The sequence below is a fragment of the Thermobia domestica genome, chromosome 14 (assembly GCF_964235325.1).
Source record: "Thermobia domestica chromosome 14, izTheDome1.hap1.1, whole genome shotgun sequence".
Taxonomy (NCBI): domain Eukaryota; kingdom Metazoa; phylum Arthropoda; class Insecta; order Zygentoma; family Lepismatidae; genus Thermobia; species Thermobia domestica.
The window spans coordinates 179,503,714-179,527,834 of NC_137467.1; positions in this window are offsets into that span (position 1 = coordinate 179,503,714).

The window sequence follows — 24,121 nt, forward strand, 5'->3', positions numbered from 1 at the left end:
TGATAATCCGATATTACTGGTTTAATGTGATTTTCAATGTGCTTATAAATTATGCTTTCAAATATCTTTGCAAATGAGTTTAGAATACAAACCGGCCTATAATTTAGAATTTCTTTACTGTCATTATTTTTAGGAATAGAGCAAACTTTTGTAAGTTTCCATTTTGCTGGAAACGTGCTGGTTTGGAGTATTAGGTTATTCACAATAGTACTATTAAACTTATGGCAGTTCTGCGTCGAGTGTTCATTAAGGAAGGAAGAATGAAAGCCTCTATTTTGCACCACTCGCTGGAGTTACTCCCTCTAAAGAGAACGGAGTGGGAGGTGCGATTTCCTTTTAAAGTCAGTTGCCTAAAAATATTCTTTCCTTCTCTCCGTTTCACTCAGCCGAAGCAGAATTCTACTTGATTGCTTTACGAATAGTATATTGTCGAAGATATATGAACTACTACGAAGCCAAACTGTAACTGAATTAGTGATGATAATTCCGATTCCTTTGGATTCGTTGAGTGCAAGGAATCATAAAAAGTAACGACTACTTTCGTTACTTTGATTACAAGGACTCATGTGTCTCTCTGACAGTGTTGGCAGACACGGCAAGCAAAATTACACACACCTTCCGTCCAAATTGCACAATTTTACACACAAGCTGGAAGACAGTGCACACAACATTACACAATACATAACTACCTATCTAATGTATATGTATGTTATGTCTAATGACGTACATACCTGTACGTACACTAATGTCCAAAATGATTGTCGCATATCTATAACAGGCTTGTTGTGCGAATACAGTGACTCAAAAAAGTATTCATACACCCAAAAATTTTGTCGTGGGAGAGTTATATGAGAGAGCAGGAAATTAAAAGTTATATTGAAACAAAGAGACGGAAGAGTACTAACAGTTGCATGAGTTGAAAATATGCCAAGACTATAAGGAGACGAATTCAATGCGAATCACTTAATTATGATAGTCAAAAAAGTATTCATACAGAGGGACTGTTATCCTGTTCTGTGCCTTGAACACTTGTACTGTTAGTAGTAATAAAATGCGGGTTCTGCGCCACTGACCCTGTACCCACTTTCCCAGTCCCGCCTGAAGCAGACAACGAGTTTCCCAGTGCCGCCTGACACACTATGCCGGGGGACATATGGGGGATACGAGAAATCGAGCATCGTGAACCGTCAACCCACGGCCTTTTACGACCTCCATTTTAGGGGTGAATTCGTTCTCTTTTATGACCACTTTTTAGGGGGTGTACTCGTTCCCTTTTATGAGCACATTTTAAAGGGTGAACTCGTTCCCTTTTATGAGCAATTTTTTTCAACCCCTACGAACACATAGCAGAACATCGGACTACGTAACATAACGAACATACAGAAGAGCAAATTGAACTCGTTCTCTTTTACGACCTCCATTTTAGGGGGTGTATTCGTTCTCTTTTATTAGCATATTTTCCAACCCTTATTTTAACATAGCAGAAAGTACATTGAGACAATGAACACACAGCAGACAGAGACTACGTAACATAGCAAGGGTGTATTCGTTTTCAATCTCTTAGCATAAGACTATGTAACATACAGCAGAGCAGATAACAAACCTCCACCCCTAATTGAACATAGCAGAAATTACACTGAGACTACGTAACACACAACCACCTCCATTTTAGGGGTGTACTCGTTCTCTTTTATGATCATATTTTCCAACCCTATTTCAACATGACAGAGACTACGAAACATGGCGGACATAGCACACGGGGTGTATTCATTTTCTCCACCCCTAATTGAACATAGCAGAAATTACACTGAGAGTACGTAACACACAAAAACCTCCATTTTAAGGGGTGTACTCGTTCTCTTTTATAATTACTTTTCCAACCCCTATTTTACCATAGCAGATTTTTCAACCCCTATTTTAAGACAATGAATACCTATGTAACATAGCGATTCGATACGCTCTTTGAACCGATTTGGATGAAACTCGGCATATGGGGGTTTTCGAGCATGCTGAGTACGAATATCGTACTTATTTTTACCTGGGTCCTATAGTTTATGTGGCATACGCCCTTTTTATGACAATTTTAACCTATTTGGGTGAAACTCGGTATATGGGGGTTTTCGGACATGCTGATTACAAATATCATACTTATTTTTATCTGGGTCTTATAGTTTATGTGGGATACGCCCTTTCTATGACAATTTTAACCGATTTGGATGAAACTCGGTATATGAGGGTTTTCGGACATGCTGATTACAAATATCATACTTATTTTTACCTGTGTATTATAGTTTATGTGGGATACGCCCTTTGTATGACACTTAAAACCCAATCACTCGTAAACGAAGCAACATATTGAGATGGTGTTTCCACATTTAATAATTGGTCATCAGGTACTACATGTCCCAAAATTAGTGGTCATCGAGGTCAAAGGTCAACATACTTAAAACCTAATAACACGAAAACTGAGCCATATATTGAGGTGCTGTTTCCACATTTAGTAATCGACTACCAACTACTACAAGTTCCAAAATACTGATCATCGAGGTCAAAGGTCAACATACTTAAAACCTAATAACACGAAAACTGAGCCACATATTGAGGTGCTGTTTCCACATTTAGTAATTGGTCATCAACTATTACATGTTCCAAAAGTACTGACTATCGAGGTCAAAGGTCAACATACTTAAAACCTAATAACACGAAAACTGAGACACATATTGAAGTGGTGTTTCCAAATCTAGTAACTGGTCATCAACTACTACAAGTTCCAAAAATAATGATCATCGAGGTCAAAGGTCAACATACTTAAAACCTAATAACACGAAAACTGAGCCACATATTGAGATGCTGTTTCCACATTTAGTAATCGACCACCAACTACTACAAGTTCCAAAATAATGATCATCGAGGACAAAGGTCAACATACTTTGACTCGAAAACTGAGCAAAATATTGAGGTGCTGTTTCCACATTTAGTAATCGGCCACCAAAGCAGATAACACATAAGAGTACGTAACATAACAAGGGTGAACTCGTTCCCTTTTATGAGCATATTTTTCAACCCCTATTTTAACATAGCAGAAATTACACTGACACTACGTAACACACAGCAGAAAAGATAATACATAGCACAGCTAATAAAAGAACATGGCATATTTTCCAACCCTTATTTTGAGATAACAGAAATTACACTGAGACTATGAACACACAGCAGAGCATAAGAGTACGTAACACACAAGGGTGTATTCATTCTCTTTTATGAGCATATTTTCCAACCCCTATTTCAACATGACAGAGACTACGAAACATGGCGGACATAGCACAGGGGGTGTATTCATTTTCTCCACCCCTAATTGAACATAGCAGAAATTACACTGAGACTACGTAACACACAACCACCTCCATTTTAGGGGTGTACTCGTTCTCTTTTATGATCATATTTTCCAACCCTATTTCAACATGACAGAGACTACGAAACATGGCGGACATAGCACACGGGGTGTATTCATTTTCTCCACCCCTAATTGAACATAGCAGAAATTACACTGAGAGTACGTAACACACAAAAACCTCCATTTTAAGGGGTGTACTCGTTTTCCAACCCCTATTTTACCATAGCAGATTTTTCAACCCCTATTTTAAGACAATGAATACCTATGTAACATAGCGATTCGATACGCTCTTTGAACCGATTTGGATGAAACTCGGCATATGGGGGTTTTCGAGCATGCTGAGTACGAATATCGTACTTATTTTTACCTGGGTCCTATAGTTTATGTGGCATACGCCCTTTTTATGACAATTTTAACCAATTTGGGTGAAACTCGGTATATGGGGGTTTTCGGACATGCTGATTACAAATATCATACTTATTTTTATCTGGGTCTTATAGTTTATGTGGGATACGCCCTTTCTATGACAATTTTAACCGATTTGGATGAAACTCGGTATATGAGGGTTTTCGGACATGCTGATTACAAATATCATACTTATTTTTACCTGTGTATTATAGTTTATGTGGGATACGCCCTTTGTATGACACTTAAAACCCAATCACTCGTAAACGAAGCAACATATTGAGATGGTGTTTCCACATTTAATAATTGGTCATCAGGTACTACATGTCCCAAAATTAGTGGTCATCGAGGTCAAAGGTCAACATACTTAAAACCTAATAACACGAAAACTGAGCCATATATTGAGGTGCTGTTTCCAAATCCAGTAATTGGTCATCAGGTACTACAAGTTCCAAAAATAGTGGTCATCGAGGTCAAAGGTCAACATACTTAAAACCTAATAACACGAAAACTGAGCCACATATTGAGGTGCTGTTTCCACATTTAGTAATTGGTCATCAACTACTACAAGTTCCAAAAATAGTGGTCATCGAGGTCAAAGGTCAAAATACTTAAAACCAAATAATTCGGAAATGGAGCCAAATATTGAGGTGCTGTTTCCAAATCGAGTAATAGGTCATCAACTAGTACATGTTAAAAAAGTACTGATCATCGAGGTCAAAGGTCAACACAAACATATTGAGGTATTGTTTCCAAATCTAGTAACTGGTCATGAGGTACTACATGTCCCAAAATTAGTGGTCATCGAGGTCAAAGGTCAACATACTTAAAACCTAATAACACGAAAACTGAGCCACATATTGAGATGTTGTTTCCACATTTAGTAATCGACTACCAACTACTACAAGTTCCAAAATACTGATCATCGAGGTCAAAGGTCAACATACTTAAAACCTAATAACACGAAAACTGAGCCACATATTGAGGTGCTGTTTCCACATTTAGTAATTGGTCATCAACTATTACATGTTCCAAAAGTACTGACTATCGAGGTCAAAGGTCAACATACTTAAAACCTAATAACACGAAAACTGAGACACATATTGAAGTGGTGTTTCCAAATCTAGTAACTGGTCATCAACTACTACAAGTTCCAAAAATAATGATCATCGAGGTCAAAGGTCAACATACTTAAAACCTAATAACACGAAAACTGAGCCACATATTGAGATGCTGTTTCCACATTTAGTAATCGACCACCAACTACTACAATTTCCAAAATAATGATCATCGAGGACAAAGGTCAACATACTTTGACTCGAAAACTGAGCAAAATATTGAGGTGCTGTTTCCACATTTAGTAATCGGCCACCAAAGACCACATGTCTCAAAAGTGTCAACCATCGAGGTAAAACTCGAAAACGTAGCCAGCAAGAGATTTCTGTGACCTATTCAATTTTTTTTGTTCCAAGCAGAAAAAGTGAAGAATGAATAAATTTTAGTGACTTATTTGCTATTGTACTAACGAGAAAAAATGAAAACAACGCCATTTTTAACTAGCTCAGAAATTCTGTACATTTTCGGGTTATTCAAAATAAACGAAAAAAATAATTTGGATGGACTAACGAAAAAGAAAGCAAAGATATGTCATTTTAGCTAGCTGAGAATTTAAAGAAACAAAGGGAACCTACTCAATTTTCTATCAACGAGAAATGCCATATTTCAACTACCTCAGAATTGATGTCTTCTTGTACTAATTAAATAAACGAAGGAATATTGTACCAATGAAAAATGCCATTTTTTCTAGACCATGTTCTAATATTTAAACAAACGAAGGGGTGAATTTGAGTGACCTATTCAATTTTGCACCAATGAGAAATAACGACGTATTTTAAATCATTTTGTACTATTTAAATAAACAAACAATCGGATAAATTTAACCTTCTCAGAAGTGTACTATTTAAACAAACGAAGGTCTCTTGAGTGAGATTTCCAATTTTGTAGCAAGAAGGACTATTTTCTAACTAACTCAGAATTTCATTTCATTTTTGTAATACTCAAATTTGGATGGAGTGTTTAGTTTTGTACGAACCAGAAAAATTAGATTAGATTATTTCCTTAGGTACCAACTGGAAAAAGTGAAGGGCCATTATTCAAATAAACGAAGGAATAGAGTATTTAGTTTTGTACCAACTAGAAAAAAAGAAGTGAAGTATGAATAAAATTTAGGTGGACTATTTTCTTTTGTACCAACTGGAATGTTCTATTTTTGAATCAATCAGAAAAACCCGAAGAAGGATCATTTTAACAAGTTCATAATTTCTGTGACGAAAGAATAATTTTGATGTTCTACTTTTTATACCAACGAGAAAAAAATGAACTAGCTGAATATACGAAAGAATAAATTTAAGTGACCTATTCAATTTTGTACTACTCCAATAAACAATGGAGTATTTAGTTTTGCACCATTTTGGAGTATTCAAATAAACAAAGGAATTATAACTTGTGTCAACTCTAAAATTAATTAAACGAAGTAATGCATTTGAAAAACCGAAGTTGAGTATTTTATACCATTTTGTATTATTTCAACAAACAAAGGAATAAGCAAAAAAAAAGGATCATTTTATATCATTTTAAACTAGTCTAATAAACGAAAGGCATAAATATGAGTGAGCTATTTAATTTTGTAGCTGAGTATTTTAACGAAAGAACAAAATTGTACTAACCAGAAAAAACCGAAGAAGGCCCATTTTAACTAACTGAGAATTTCTGTACCTTTTTGTAAATTTGAGTGGCCTGTTTTTTGTACTAACCAGAAAAATCGAAGGAGGTCCAATTTAGCTAACTCAGAATTTGTATATTTTTATACTAGCCCAATGAACGAAAGAACAAGTTTGGGTGTTCTACTTTTTTATACCATTTTGTACTACTCAAATAAATGAAAGAAAAAGCGAAAAAGACCTTTTTAACTAGCGCAGAATTTCTGTAACAAGAAAGAAAGCAAAGATATGCCATATTAACTATTTAAATAAACGAAAGAATAAATTTGAGTGATCTATACCATTTTGTACCAAGGAGAAATGCCATTTTTATCTAGCTTAGAATTTCTAGTGCATGTTGTATTATTTAAACAAAACGAAGGGCTAAATTTGAGAAAGCGAACATGAACCATTTTACTCAAATTTGGATGGAGTATTTATCTTTGTATGAACCAGACAAAAAAGTAAAGAAGAACCATTTTAACTAACTCAGACTTTTATACCATTTTGTACCAATCAGAAGAAAAGCAAAGAATGGTCATTTTAACCAGCCAAGCAGAAAAAAGGAAAGAATTAACACTTTGTACTAACCAGAAAATGAGAAGAAGGATCAGCATTATAACTTTTTGTGCCATTTATTGGGGTGTCCTATTTCCTTTTGTACCAACGAAAACCATTTTTAACTGGCTTAGAATTTTATACCTTTTTGAAAAAATTTGTATCAAATCGAAAAAAGCAAGAAAATACCATTTTAAATAGCTCAGCATGTTACAGCTTTTTATGTTTTTGGTCTACCCAATTTAAACAAACGAAGGAATAAATTTGTGTGACCCATTCACTTTTGTTACAAGCAGAAAAAGGAAAGAATAAATTTGAGTGGCTTAAGCAAAGAAGGTCAATGGTAACTAGCCTATTGAAGAATGAATAAATTTTGTTTGTAATTAAAAAAGCGGAGAAGGTCTACTTTCTGTACCAACCATAGAGGAACAAATTTGTTTGACCTATTCACTTTTATAGCAAGCAGAAAAAGCATGAAAAAAAGGGAAGAAGGTTCATTATAACAAGCTAGGTATTTTTATACCATTTTGTATTACGGGTGGTCTATTTCATTTGTGTAACAATCAGAAGAAAAGCTCAGAATGTTATACCTTTGTGATGCTACATTTTGTATTATTTTTGTGTCATCCAGAGAACAATTTAAATTGACTCTCCTTGACAATTCAGTTGCCAGAGTCCAACGTTAGTTATCATTAAATTCTTAATATTACAATAGTACAAATTGATCCAGTTAACAGTTCAAGTTCTTCTATTCTTACACAATCAAATGCATATGCTACAGTGGGCTCAGTGTTCATTTACGGAATTAAATAATTGTTTATCTTTCTCTAAAAACAATTCTACTATTTTGTTAATATAATAATCACACTCTGTAATGTATTCATATACCAGATTAAATTTTTTCTCCAAAGTATAAGTTTTCTTAATATTGCAGCCTTTAAAATGCTTCTTTAAATAAAGTTTATAGATTTTCTCTCTCATTTCACGTTTAATCAAGATTGTCCACACCTTTTGTAATAATTCGTAATCATACTGCAGCAAACAGTTGTGATCTTTTTCATTCTCAATATGTTTAGAACATGCGTCACATAATAATACTGAATTTGGTGTATACTCATTAAATAATTGTATAATACATGTATCACTAATCGTTTCACTAGTACACTCGCACTCATTAGCTTCCAGTTCAAAACAGGTAACTTTTGAAACACTGTCATCATCACTTTCCGGGAGTATTTCATCATTATATCTATTATAGCGTCTAAAATAATACACTTCTTCTATTTCTTGTGTTGGATATATGATTCTCACTTTATCACGTAATTCATCTGGCAAATCGGGGTCAGACGGCTGGATTAAGAGTATAGGTTTCTCGTTTTCACGCTGAATTTCTTTTTCTCTAGGTGAAACATAAACAATCTCCTTACTAGTCATTTTTTCTGCTCTTCAGCAAAACCAAATCAAATAAATAATTTTATATATCTACAATACAAGCATTCTATGCATTCTCCGTGTTTAATAATATGTTTCAAGGCAATATAACATCATGATGTATGTTCTATTATTTCCAAATATACTCCATAAACTTATATTCCATTATATTAAAATACATAAATGAAAAAGTATATATTTGTCTTTTTGGACTTAGACGAGGAAAGAAAATTTAAAAAAAATAATTGAATCGTTGAGCAATAGGCAATACACCTGTTAGGTAACGCATTCATAACGTTGTTTAAATATCTGCAGCAACATGGAACATTGAAAACTTCTCTTACTTTGATATAATCTCTTTTTTTGCTGTGATTCAAAATGGTCAAGTATGCTGTTACGCAAATTGCTATGTAGTCTGTTCTACACAATTATGACTCAACTCTGGTTTGTTAAATCTCACGTTCAATATTTTATGAGCCTTTCCTAGTGACGGGAGAGTCAATTTAAATTGTTCTCTGGATGACACAAAAATAATACAAAATGTAGCATCACAAAGGTATAACATTCTGAGCTTTTCTTCTGATTGTTACACAAATGAAATAGACCACCCGTAATACAAAATGGTATAAAAATACCTAGCTTGTTATAATGAACCTTCTTCCCTTTTTTTCATGCTTTTTCTGCTTGCTATAAAAGTGAATAGGTCAAACAAATTTGTTCCTCTATGGTTGGTACAGAAAGTAGACCTTCTCCGCTTTTTTAATTACAAACAAAATTTATTCATTCTTCAATAGACTAGTTACCATTGACCTTCTTTGCTTAAGCCACTCAAATTTATTCTTTCCTTTTTCTGCTTGTAACAAAAGTGAATAGGTCACACAAATTTATTCCTTCGTTTGTTTAAATTGGGTAGACCAAAAACATAAAAAGCTGTAACATGCTGAGCTATTTAAAATGGTATTTTCTTGCTTTTTTCGATTTGATACAAATTTTTTCAAAAAGGTATAAAATTCTAAGCCAGTTAAAAATGGTTTTCGTTGGTACAAAAGGAAATAGGACACCCCAATAAATGGCACAAAAAGTTATAATGCTGATCCTTCTTCTCATTTTCTGGTTAGTACAAAGTGTTAATTCTTTCCTTTTTTCTGCTTGGCTGGTTAAAATGACCATTCTTTGATTTTCTTCTGATTGGTACAAAATGGTATAAAAGTCTGAGTTAGTTAAAATGGTTCTTCTTTACTTTTTTGTCTGGTTCATACAAAGATAAATACTCCATCCAAATTTGAGTAAAATGGTTCATGTTCGCTTTCTCAAATTTAGCCCTTCGTTTTGTTTAAATAATACAACATGCACTAGAAATTCTAAGCTAGATAAAAATGGCATTTCTCCTTGGTACAAAATGGTATAGATCACTCAAATTTATTCTTTCGTTTATTTAAATAGTTAATATGGCATATCTTTGCTTTCTTTCTTGTTACAGAAATTCTGCGCTAGTTAAAAAGGTCTTTTTCGCTTTTTCTTTCATTTATTTGAGTAGTACAAAATGGTATAAAAAAGTAGAACACCCAAACTTGTTCTTTCGTTCATTGGGCTAGTATAAAAATATACAAATTCTGAGTTAGCTAAATTGGACCTCCTTCGATTTTTCTGGTTAGTACAAAAAACAGGCCACTCAAATTTACAAAAAGGTACAGAAATTCTCAGTTAGTTAAAATGGGCCTTCTTCGGTTTTTTCTGGTTAGTACAATTTTGTTCTTTCGTTAAAATACTCAGCTACAAAATTAAATAGCTCCCTCATATTTATGCCTTTCGTTTATTAGACTAGTTTAAAATGATATAAAATGATCCTTTTTTTTTTGCTTATTCCTTTGTTTGTTGAAATAATACAAAATGGTATAAAATACTCAACTTCGGTTTTTCAAATGCATTACTTCGTTTAATTAATTTTAGAGTTGACACAAGTTATAATTCCTTTGTTTATTTGAATACTCCAAAATGGTGCAAAACTAAATACTCCATTGTTTATTGGAGTAGTACAAAATTGAATAGGTCACTTAAATTTATTCTTTCGTATATTCAGCTAGTTCATTTTTTTCTCGTTGGTATAAAAAGTAGAACATCAAAATTATTCTTTCGTCACAGAAATTATGAACTTGTTAAAATGATCCTTCTTCGGGTTTTTCTGATTGATTCAAAAATAGAACATTCCAGTTGGTACAAAAGAAAATAGTCCACCTAAATTTTATTCATACTTCACTTCTTTTTTTCTAGTTGGTACAAAACTAAATACTCTATTCCTTCGTTTATTTGAATAATGGCCCTTCACTTTTTCCAGTTGGTACCTAAGGAAATAATCTAATCTAATTTTTCTGGTTCGTACAAAACTAAACACTCCATCCAAATTTGAGTATTACAAAAATGAAATGAAATTCTGAGTTAGTTAGAAAATAGTCCTTCTTGCTACAAAATTGGAAATCTCACTCAAGAGACCTTCGTTTGTTTAAATAGTACACTTCTGAGAAGGTTAAATTTATCCGATCGTTTGTTTATTTAAATAGTACAAAATGATTTAAAATACGTCGTTATTTCTCATTGGTGCAAAATTGAATAGGTCACTCAAATTCACCCCTTCGTTTGTTTAAATATTAGAACATGGTCTAGAAAAAATGGCATTTTTCATTGGTACAATATTCCTTCGTTTATTTAATTAGTACAAGAAGACATCAATTCTGAGGTAGTTGAAATATGGCATTTCTCGTTGATAGAAAATTGAGTAGGTTCCCTTTGTTTCTTTAAATTCTCAGCTAGCTAAAATGACATATCTTTGCTTTCTTTTTCGTTAGTCCATCCAAATTATTTTTTTCGTTTATTTTGAATAACCCGAAAATGTACAGAAATTCTGAGCTAGTTAAAAATGGCGTTGTTTTCATTTTTTCTCGTTAGTACAATAGCAAATAAGTCACTAAAATTTATTCATTCTTCACTTTTTCTGCTTGGAACAAAAAAATTGAATAGGTCACAGAAATCTCTTGCTGGCTACGTTTTCGAGTTTTACCTCGATGGTTGACACTTTTGAGACATGTGGTCTTTGGTGGCCGATTACTAAATGTGGAAACAGCACCTCAATATTTTGCTCAGTTTTCGAGTCAAAGTATGTTGACCTTTGTCCTCGATGATCATTATTTTGGAACTTGTAGTAGTTGGTGGTCGATTACTAAATGTGGAAACAGCATCTCAATATGTGGCTCAGTTTTCGTGTTATTAGGTTTTAAGTATGTTGACCTTTGACCTCGATGATCATTATTTTTGGAACTTGTAGTAGTTGATGACCAGTTACTAGATTTGGAAACACCACTTCAATATGTGTCTCAGTTTTCGTGTTATTAGGTTTTAAGTATGTTGACCTTTGACCTCGATAGTCAGTACTTTTGGAACATGTAATAGTTGATGACCAATTACTAAATGTGGAAACAGCACCTCAATATGTGGCTCAGTTTTCGTGTTATTAGGTTTTAAGTATGTTGACCTTTGACCTCGATGATCAGTATTTTGGAACTTGTAGTAGTTGGTAGTCGATTACTAAATGTGGAAACAACATCTCAATATGTGGCTCAGTTTTCGTGTTATTAGGTTTTAAGTATGTTGACCTTTGACCTCGATGACCACTAATTTTGGGACATGTAGTACCTCATGACCAGTTACTAGATTTGGAAACAATACCTCAATATGTTTGTGTTGACGTTTGACCTCGATGATCAGTACTTTTTTAACATGTACTAGTTGATGACCTATTACTCGATTTGGAAACAGCACCTCAATATTTGGTTCCATTTCCGAATTATTTGGTTTTAAGTATTTTGACCTTTGACCTCGATGACCACTATTTTTGGAACTTGTAGTAGTTGATGACCAATTACTAAATGTGGAAACAGCACCTCAATATGTGGCTCAGTTTTCGTGTTATTAGGTTTTAAGTATGTTGACCTTTGACCTCGATGACCACTATTTTTGGAACTTGTAGTACCTGATGACCAATTACTGGATTTGGAAACAGCACCTCAATATATGGCTCAGTTTTCGTGTTATTAGGTTTTAAGTATGTTGACCTTTGACCTCGATGACCACTAATTTTGGGACATGTAGTACCTGATGACCAATTATTAAATGTGGAAACACCATCTCAATATGTTGCTTCGTTTACGAGTGATTGGGTTTTAAGTGTCATACAAAGGGCGTATCCCACATAAACTATAATACACAGGTAAAAATAAGTATGATATTTGTAATCAGCATGTCCGAAAACCCTCATATACCGAGTTTCATCCAAATCGGTTAAAATTGTCATAGAAAGGGCGTATCCCACATAAACTATAAGACCCAGATAAAAATAAGTATGATATTTGTAATCAGCATGTCCGAAAACCCCCATATACCGAGTTTCACCCAAATAGGTTAAAATTGTCATAAAAAGGGCGTATGCCACATAAACTATAGGACCCAGGTAAAAATAAGTACGATATTCGTACTCAGCATGCTCGAAAACCCCCATATGCCGAGTTTCATCCAAATCGGTTCAAAGAGCGTATCGAATCGCTATGTTACATAGGTATTCATTGTCTTAAAATAGGGGTTGAAAAATCTGCTATGGTAAAATAGGGGTTGGAAAACGAGTACACCCCTTAAAATGGAGGTTTTTGTGTGTTACGTACTCTCAGTGTAATTTCTGCTATGTTCAATTAGGGGTGGAGAAAATGAATACACCCCGTGTGCTATGTCCGCCATGTTTCGTAGTCTCTGTCATGTTGAAATAGGGTTGGAAAATATGATCATAAAAGAGAACGAGTACACCCCTAAAATGGAGGTGGTTGTGTGTTACGTAGTCTCAGTGTAATTTCTGCTATGTTCAATTAGGGGTGGAGAAAATGAATACACCCCCTGTGCTATGTCCGCCATGTTTCGTAGTCTCTGTCATGTTGAAATAGGGGTTGGAAAATATGATCATAAAAGAGAACGAGTACACCCTTGTGTGTTACGTAGTCTCAGTGTAATTTCTGCTATGTTCAATTAGGGGTGGAGAAAATGAATACACCCCCTGTGCTATGTCCGCCATGTTTCGTAGTCTCTGTCATGTTGAAATAGGGGTTGGAAAATATGCTCATAAAAGAGAATGAATACACCCTTGTGTGTTACGTACTCTTATGCTCTGCTGTGTGTTCATAGTCTCAGTGTAATTTCTGTTATCTCAAAATAAGGGTTGGAAAATATGCCATGTTCTTTTATTAGCTGTGCTATGTATTATCTTTTCTGCTGTGTGTTACGTAGTGTCAGTGTAATTTCTGCTATGTTAAAATAAGGGTTGAAAAATATGCTCATAAAAGGGAACGAGTTCACCCTTGTTATGTTACGTACTCTTATGTGTTATCTGCTATGTTAAACTAGTGTTATGTGTTATCTTCTCTTCTATGTGTTCGTAATTTCTGTTATCTTAAAATAGGGGTTGGAAAATGTGCTCATAAAAGAGAACGAATACACCCCTTCTATTTCTGCTGTGTGTTACGTACTGTTATGTGTTATCTTCTCTTCTATGTGTTCGTAATTTCTGCTATGTTAAAATAAGGGTTGAAAAAGTGCTCATAAAAGAGAACGAATACACCCCCTAAAATGGAGGTCGTAAAAGAGAACGAGTTCAATTTGCTCTTCTGTATGTTCGTTATGTTACGTAGTCCGATGTTCTGCTATGTGTTCGTAGGGGTTGAAAAAAATTGCTCATAAAAGGGAACGAGTTCACCCTTTAAAATGTGCTCATAAAAGGGAACGAGTACACCCCCTAAAAAGTGGTCATAAAAGAGAACGAATTCACCCCTAAAATGGAGGTCGTAAAAGGCCGTGAGCCCACGGTTCACGATGCTCGATTTCTCGTATCCCCCATATGTCCCCCGCCATAGTGTGTCAGGCGGCACTGGGAAACTCGTTGTCTGCTTCAGGCGGGACTGGGAAAGTGGGTACAGGGTCAGTGGCGCAGAACCCGCATTTTATTACTACTACTGTTCAACTCGAGCAATCGTACTGTACCTACATTGTACGTTACCTGCAGCTCATTGCATGTGTGTTAGTCTGCTTTTGTTGTGAGTGCTAGTAGTCAAAATGGGGAGCAAGAAAAGTGAACTTTCCTTGACACAACGTGATGGGGGTTGTTTCTCTTTATAAAGAAGGTAAGAGTTATCGTGAAGTTGCAAAAACTCTCTCAATTAGTTTTGGTACTGCAGTTCCATCATAAAGAAGTATAAAGAAACCGGAACAACAGATAATAGACGAAGATCAGTACGCCCAAAAGTGCTTAAACGTCGCAACCAACGGAAAGTAATCAATTTAGCACGCAAATCACCCTTCAGAAGTGCTGTGTCTTTGGCTGAAGAAATCGCGTCAATATCTATTTGCAGTGTGAATCCTCAAACTATACGAAATTTACTATATAGTGCCAATTTTCATGCTAGGACAGTCAAAATTAAAAACATACATCTCAGAAGTAAACCGACAAAAGCGCCTAAAATTTGCCAATGAATACCATACTAAACCTAACGAATTTTGGGATACTGTTGTATTTTCCGATGAATTGAAATTTAATATATTCGGATCAGATGGCAAAAAATTGGTATGGCGAGAGCCAAACAATGAATTGCAATCGCAACCTCTCTATCCCTACTGTAAAACACGGAGGAGGAAGTGTGATAGTTTGGGGATGCATGACGTCTTCTGGAGTGGGAAACTTAGTTTTTATTGTAGGGGTCATGGATGCTAATAAGTATATTAGTATGTTGCGCCTTAACTTACCAAACAGTGTGCAGAAGTTGGGTCTTGACAGAGTCTTTGTTTTCCTACAGGACAATGACCCTAAGCACACCGCTTTGAAAATTAGGGAATTGTCACTGTACAACGCTTCATAACGGTTTCTGACTCCTCCACAAAGCCCAGATGCCAATTCTATCGAACACTTGTGGGATTATCTCGACACCACCACCCGTATAGTACAGAAACGCCGTCCTTCGAGCAAGGAAGAACTACAAAATATATTTTTGGACGAGTGGTCTAAGATTTCCCCAGAAATGACCAAGACCCTTGTTCGGTCCATGCCAAGGCGTCTCGAGGCAATGATTTGTTTTAAAGGTATGCATACAGAGTATTAAAAACTTGATTTTCAAGTACAGATAGTTAGAACTCGTCGAGATTTGTGGTTCGTGTTGCTGTATGAATACTTTTTTGAGTTGAGAAAGTACATTTATTTATTTTTGTCATCTAAATATTTCTTCTTTTGACATTTTTTGTACAAACAAACATAATAAATTATGTACATTTTCAGATGATTGTAACATTGTTTTTACTTAACCTTTATATATAATCCTAAGTCAAAAACTTTGTGTGTATGAATACTTTTTTGAGTCACTGTATATTTGAATAATGATGTCGCAGGGTACATTTAACACTCTTACTATGTGTATAATCGGCAGAGACATGTATGTGGTGAATTTCATGTCAAAAGATCTGTAAATAAAAACAATATAACGAAAAAAGAACTTTTCTTGTCCATTTAGCAACATTTTGATGTACTCATTCTAATTTTCGTATTTATATTTTTTTTCTATGAAAATTTAGCACAAATATACATTTTCCGATTACACACATAGTAACGGAAGTACCTTGCGAGTTTATTATCCAATTATATTCGCACAACACGACCGTTATAGATATGCGACAATCATTTTGGACATGAGTGTACATTGACCAGTCATTGTTCAGGGATTCAGCGCTTGATTTATTATTATTATTATTATTATTATTATTATTAATATTATTATTATTATTATTATTATTATTATTATTATTATTATTATTGTTGTTGTAAAACTGTCACCTTCCCACCCATTGTCACTTTCAAACATGCGCGCCGACTACGTGGGTGCTCCAAGATTTTTAGCTTGAACCAGCGTTTGAACCAGTTTCTTTTGCCTTTAAATCAGTCGTGTTACCGACTAAGCTGGGGTAACCCCAATTTATACTAATAGTACCGATATATTTTACTTTCTCACAGCACAGGCCTTTATGACAATGTTCATAAAATATTTAACTAAAAGTAAATCAAACATCGAGACTTCCCTGAAAACATATAGGCTAATATGACCCGCCATTGATATGCATCCACATGAATTTTGTAAAGTATGCGCCATTGTTTCAACGTACTTAATGTTTTAAATTGAACATCGGCCACTCTGCCCTTCATCTGTTTGCAAAATGGCATTTTCTTCACAAGTGGTGAGAAGACAAGACTTCTTATCACCTCCGCCTCAGGTTTTGAGCACCACTCATTCACATTGCTTGCTTGAATAAAGCATCTTTGCTTGAGGATGTCTTGACACCCGCTTCTGAAAAACAAGAAGTGAGGCACCAAGGAAGCAAGATAGGTTTTATCATACTGTAAAGAAAATAACAAGAGATTAACAATAATAACAAATAACTTGTTATTTTCTCTGCGGTTTTATTGTGCTGGCCTGGAGTCAGGCGTTGGAGCTCGTAGTTATTAGAAGGCAATTTTCAGAAAAAAATGGTGGAAAGAATGAATATTTGAATGAAAGGAACTTCGTAAAAATCATCAATGTTCAAAATTTTTAATTGTGCCAAATTACACACAAAATGCACACACATTGGCATTACACACAAAATGCACAAACAGGCCAAAATTGTACACATTTTGTGCAATTACACACACATTGGCAACGCTGCTCTCTGAATACCTGTACTCAGTTGCCTTTTGGTTTCTTTCCCTCAGTTCACCTCCGGTGCTTGGAATCCCTGGTTCGATCACAGCTCGCGCCGTTTGGACTTTGAGTTGGACAAACACCGTGCTCGTGGGTTTTCTCGGGTATCTCCCGTTTCCTTCCACTTTCTTCATTCCATCATTTCACTCATCTCTCATCATCACCGTCTCCCTTAGCCTAACCGGCATAAACGTGGGACGTAAAACTTAAAGATTTCATTTCATTTTCTTTTCCTCAGTTCTGATTACCCGTACTAAAACACGTTTTCAAAAGCTTGTTCCTCGTTTTCGTCAATGTATTCAGTTTGGCTTCGTAGTAGTTCGTATATTTTCGGCAGCATACTATTCCTAAAGCAACCAAGTAGAATTCTGCTTCGGGAGAGTGAAAGGGAGAAAAGGAAAGAATATTTTTAGGCAACTGACTTTAAAAGAAAATAGCAACTCCTGCTTCATCCTCTTTAGAGGCAGTGACACCAGCGAGCGGTGGAAAATAGTTGTTTTCATTCTTCCTTCCTTAATGAACACTCGACATAGAACTGCCATAAGTTTGATAGTACTTCTGTGAATAACTGTGGGACGGCTAAATAAGACAAAGAATGAAGGGCTGTGTTTCACCGTATTTTTTTTAAAAATAGTGTTGGTTATTTACATGAATTTGAAGAGAATTAAAATAATATTCTTCGAAAGTAAGAAAATATCGGTAAAATAGAATGAAATTTGAGATTTAAAAATTGTAGAACGCAAAACTTTCAGGCCTCCAGTACAAATCAAGCCATTACGAACAACAGCTACACGCAGTGTGCGGACTGCTCGGACAATACCTTGGAATTCTTACCCGGAAAAATTGAAATCTTCCGTGACTAAATAGAACTTGGGTTCTGTCCTCCCTAAATAAATTAATTAGCATACTGGCTCCAAGTGACAAATTCGACAAGGTTCAAAAAATTAAGGTACCGATACTTTCTGCACAAGAATTGTAAGAGTGGCCTCGCACAGCGTAGTCACTAACACCCTCTCGCCTTGGTGCGAGCGGTCCCGGGTTCTATTCCCGGTGGGGACACTCCATCGAAAAAGGTGTAAAATCTTCCTGAGGCCAGCCACTCTGATTGGATTTTCCTCGGTTTTCCTCTTTCACGCCAGACAAATGCCGGGATGGTACCTAATATATAGGTCTTAGGCCGCCTCATTCCTTCACCTTCCCCCGTTAGCCGAGGACGTCATCCCTCATACGTGACGGGCTAACGTAGCCATCTATGCTGAAAGCCCAGAAACCTAATTCCTAATCCCATAATCCTAAGGATGAAATAGAATCTTTGAGAGCAGGTAATACAATGAATCTGATGACATTTTAACGTTTTTTCTTTTGTCTCTTAGCTCGTCAAAAATGAAAGCAAATACTGGAATGTGAATGACCATAATCATAGATAATGGTGTTATGCAACAGAAAAGATGTCATAAAAGCAACCCGTTAGCGTTGATATCTGTAGACATTTGCAGTGTTACCACAAATTACGATTCAAAAAAATCTGTGTGAAGAAAGTGACTAGAACAATGAGTTTAACGGAATTAAATGAGAAATTGTGTTATCTTTGCGGTATTTTTAAATATTACATCCATTTAATTGTAATAATTGTAATTCAAAACGATTTTGCTTATTACAAATGTAATAAAAGTACGAGACAATTAGAACACAGCCGTATAAGGATTCAAATTGAATTGGAGCTTCTCAAAATGGCAACAGATGGAGACATTTTTCACGGTCTACATTGTTCGTGTGCCTGTTCGCGGGGCCATTTTTCACGATTAGCTTTACCGAAGCTTGAGTTCGACTGGAGTCGAACCTCGGTTCAGCTGAAAACGCTACAGATGCGGGGATTCGTCCTCTGTGCCGTCTGAATATGACTTCCCCTCCTACTTTACTCCTAGACAACCCCTCTTCGAACGGATTCCAGGGCTTTGGAGAAAGGCAAGTCTTAAAAGTGGAATAAAAAGAAAATGCGAGCGCCAAAGAAAATGCTTTGCTCCCGATCTTCTTTCATATGACACATGCTGCATAGGTGAAAAAGGAAAATGTTTTTCTAATTTTGACTTTCTGGGAATAGCTGCACTGACTTTCATTGTGCTGTATAATTTATACAAAAAGGAAAATGGGTAGCCAGAAAAATTATAAATTATTTAACGAAGAATATTGCCAAGTTACTTATAAAAAAAATAATGTTTTAAGTGAAAGTCAGCTCAGCTAGATCCCTATGTAGCAATACTCAAAGTATTGTTATTCTGCCTAAATTGAGATTAGAGGTAATTTGAACTTGATTGAATAGAAAACATAAGACTGAATTTGGATAACATTGATAGAATTTTTAATTTAGATAAGAAAAATAGCAACAGATAACAACATCTGATGAAAACATTTGCATTAAAAAAGATATTCTATTGAACTTTTACTGTAAAGGTTCTTAATTTTTTAAAAAAAAAAAATGAATTTACTACATGGACATTGAAATAGCTTTCTAAATTTTGAATGTCTGCAAAGTTACATAATACTGATATGTAATATTAATACAAACGGCATTTTAAACCAAATTACGATTCTTTAATTAAAATTCAAGTTTGTAACAAGATTTTAAATTACAAGTTAATTATCATAATTCCATTTGATAAATTTGAATAGTTTTCCTATCGTATACGAATTACTAGCATTGACATTACCAGAATCGAATCTATGGAGAAGTTGGTTGATTAGTTTGATCAGTTACTTAAATGACAGAGAAGTTTTAGGAAAGTAATTGAAAAATAGCAAGGTAGAATATTGCTTAATGAAAATTTAAGATTATAGGGGTCATGACCTTTAATTTTGAGTTGCTTGAAAGAAGATTGACAAGGAAAATGAAGTATAGTGAATGATATATTTTTAGAATATATATAAATTCAGTTTCATAATTTGCTTTATATTTATGAAAACAAACTAATAATACTAATACGAAAATACCATAGTTGTATTTACACACCTCACATAGATGATTCACACTTAACATAAACATACATTACTATAAATCAATACACAGGAAATTAAATCACAAATCTACTTCTAGAGATCGATCTTTCTTGGCCAATATTTATACTCTACATTACTTTAGGTCGTCGACGCCTAGTTTACCTAACAACTACCTATATAAAGAATAAAGTCTAAATATGATTTTAAAATTAAACGTAATACTTTATGTTCGCTTACAAACATTCCGTCATTTGTATTCCATTTTCTTTACTTCGTACAATAACCAAGAATTATCTGTAATACTTTCTTTCCAACACAATGTTAATGTAGTAGTAGTCTATCAATAGCAAAACAAATATTTCTGATTTTAAATAAAATCTATTCCTCTCCCTGGAAATACCTTTATCTTAGCGGACTGAATTACTTAATAGTGACCAATTGTATTCGGAAGTTATTATTTAAAATAATTTATCGTGAGTAAGTTACATTTCGATTTTTTTATATAGATTATATTAATTAACAATGAATATGTATCATAACTGATGTCTCCAATCTTCTATATAAACAAAAGTAAAACGATATTTTAAAAAAATAAAGCTAGTTTCCGTAGTGATGAAGATACGATGATTTAACTGCACTTGAAAATTTATAACTCTTCAGGATTCTCTCTAAAACACATACAAAAAAAGTGTATTTCAAATAAGTTTTATCACTGTATGATCAAACTATTTAAAAAAATGAGTAGCGTTTCTGGGAAGTTTGCCACTAAAAATCGCTGAAACATTTATGTTCTTTCGTCACTTCAATCGTGGGCAAATGACTGTTGAGTCAGTAGCAGTCATCATCTGAATAAGTGTGCCAAGAAAAGGAGTGATGTAAAATGATAACAGGAGTCATGAATAGGTGCAGCAAAATGCAATGAAATGGATGATAACCACAGTGGCCATGGAACCGTAATCCATCGTACATCCAACAGTCTGATTAATAACAAAAGATTTAAACAGCCTACCTCAGTTTTAATGTGTGAAAACTCTTGATCCCTTAATTCATTATTACTCGTATACACTCGAGATTGGAGGCTGGGGGCTGAGTCCTCTCCTTTCCTCTGCGACAAGAAAGAAGTAAGTTCTGGTACTGACATCTCGTTGAAGCTTACTCACGAAAACACGCTACTACACACCAACACACTGTCCAATACACACATCAGGAGAGAGTGAGTCCAGATAATGAAGGACGTTCGACACATTGACGAAGACGACACTGGTAGCTTTATCGATGCATGATTATGATGTTTAGAATATACAAAAAAAAAAAAAAAAAAAAAAAATGCACTACGAACAAAGAAGCACTATCCACCGTGGTGTCTTTTCCAATGGCTTCCGTACAACTGCCTTAGTTTTTAAAATTTTGTCTTTCTCTCTCTCTCCTGTTAATTTTAAAATTTGTGTGTGTGTGCGTGTGTAGTTCGTTAAGATGGCTGGGGTTGTTTCGCCACCCGAGAACAATAAATTACAATAGTGACAAGCGAGGGTGTCCTGTCGAGGGCGAGGGGGATGCTGAACGCGATGACCACTGCCCAGTTTCGTGAAAGTAAACGTAGACAAAAAAAAAACAAAAAAAACATCCAAATTGAAACAAAAATACAAACTTTTATTTAACAATATAGATACAATTGTGGGAGGTGACGACTGTCATACATTTTGTTTCTGCTGCTCTGAACTATCTAGTTCCTTAAGCCATAGCCGGAGAGGGGGCTAGCGTGTAGTTAGCCCCCTACTAAATATAGCTTATATTTATGTTACTAAAGCTGATCAAACGTTAAAAATTGGTGATCAAATAATTGACAAGAAAAAGTCGAATCGGCGGTGTAGGAGGACTGCCCCCCTCATTTTCTAACCATTATTTCACTGTTAGTAAAGTTGATCAAACGTTGAAAATCGTTGATCAAACCTGATTGAACAATTGGCACAGGGGCGTCATTTAGGGCGGCAGGGAGGGGCATTTGCCCCCGTCAGTTTGAGATTTATATAGATTTTACCAATAGAATAGTAGTAAGTTAGTGCCAAACGCGAAATTTTACATATATCAAGGGGTCTTGTCCCCCCCCCCGAAGCCAAATCTTAAATGACGCTCCTGAATTGGCATCGAAAAATTCAGTCTCAGGCGTGAAGGGGGACTAGCATGTAGTTAGTCCCCCCTACTAATTATAGCTTATATTTATGTTAGTAAATCTGATCAAATCTTAAAACTTGTTGAGCACACCTGATCACACAATTGACATAAAAAGAATTTTATTTTTTTGTGAGGAGGGTGCTAGCTGCACGCAGGTGATTGCAATCTTCCAAAGTCTCCCAAATTCTGCTTTTATATGAAAAATTTGTAAGGAAAACTGTCAGTGTAAATAGTTGTACATACATTTAAAAACAATTTGTACTATATAACTAGAGAATAGACGGCACCACACTTTTTTTCATTACTCTGTAGTTTGTTCGCCTGTATGGCTAAAGCTGTGGATTCTGACCGCTGGATGTTAAAAGTTGCCATGCCGTGAGAAAGGGGAGGGAAACAGTTTAGCTTCGTCTTCCTGTTTACGAAGCGTGCATAAAGATGAACAGGAGAGAGCACTCAACAACCAGAAGCAAGCAGAAGAAGCAAGCAAAGAAAGTGTTCTTTTCTTTTCTTAAGCATGCGCACTATAATAGCCATATGCTTCCAACGTGTCTTTTTGTCTGTTTCGTGTGAGTATTCGTTACTAAATCTTGTCAATCTCTCCAATGCAGACGCTAATTGATTCCAGGAATCATATGTCTAACTTTAAATCCGAATCCAAATGAATACTTTGAATCCTTGGATTCAAAAGATTCGGAAGAGAATCCTTTGAGTACTCAAGAAGAGTCTTTGCTTTGTAACGACTCCGCAAGTAACGGCCCATCACTAAACTCAATACAATGGCAAAAGCGAGGAGCAAGCTTTTGAAAACGTGTTTCAGCAGTGGCGGCTGGTAACAATTTATTAGGTTGTGATAGAATTAGATTATTATTATTATTATTATTATTATCATTATTATTATTATTATTATTATTATTATTATTATTATTAATATTATAACATATATAGAATTTCAATTTAATTATAATCGATTGTGCTTACATTATCAGTAATCAGGTAGGTACTGGTTCTCGTGCTCCTTTCACTGAAGTTCTATACTTCTTCATGCCAGTCAGTTATATATTGAAGTGAATTCAGAAATCAAATTTGAGGAATAAATCTTGAGATGCTCTTATTTAACTAAGTTTGTTATTTATCTTGTTGATAAAAAAGACACATACACACTGATATTGAATAAAACACGAGTACACTGTTTAAAAAGAAACACTTCACTTGCACTGTTTATTCTCTTCGAACATTCAACTGAACACGTTTGGTTGACTAGTTAAGATGCACGATACTGAAACTCCATACGACGAACGTCGATAACTTTTTTTGTTAAAATTATCTATCTCATTAACGAATGTTTTTCACATTACAACATGCCTAACGCAGTTAATCTTTCCTCTTTCATGGTATTTCTTAGGAAAGTTTTTATTCTGTTCAACATCGAGAAACATCACTCTGCTTCTGCTGTTGACATTGAGTAGAATAGCACGTAGATCTCATCAACTTGTTCCGAATTTCTCACCAAAATGGGCCTAAAATCCGCCATTTTGTACTAAAATTTACCGATATATCCAAAATCTCACCAAAATGGGCCTAAAATCCGCCATTTTCTA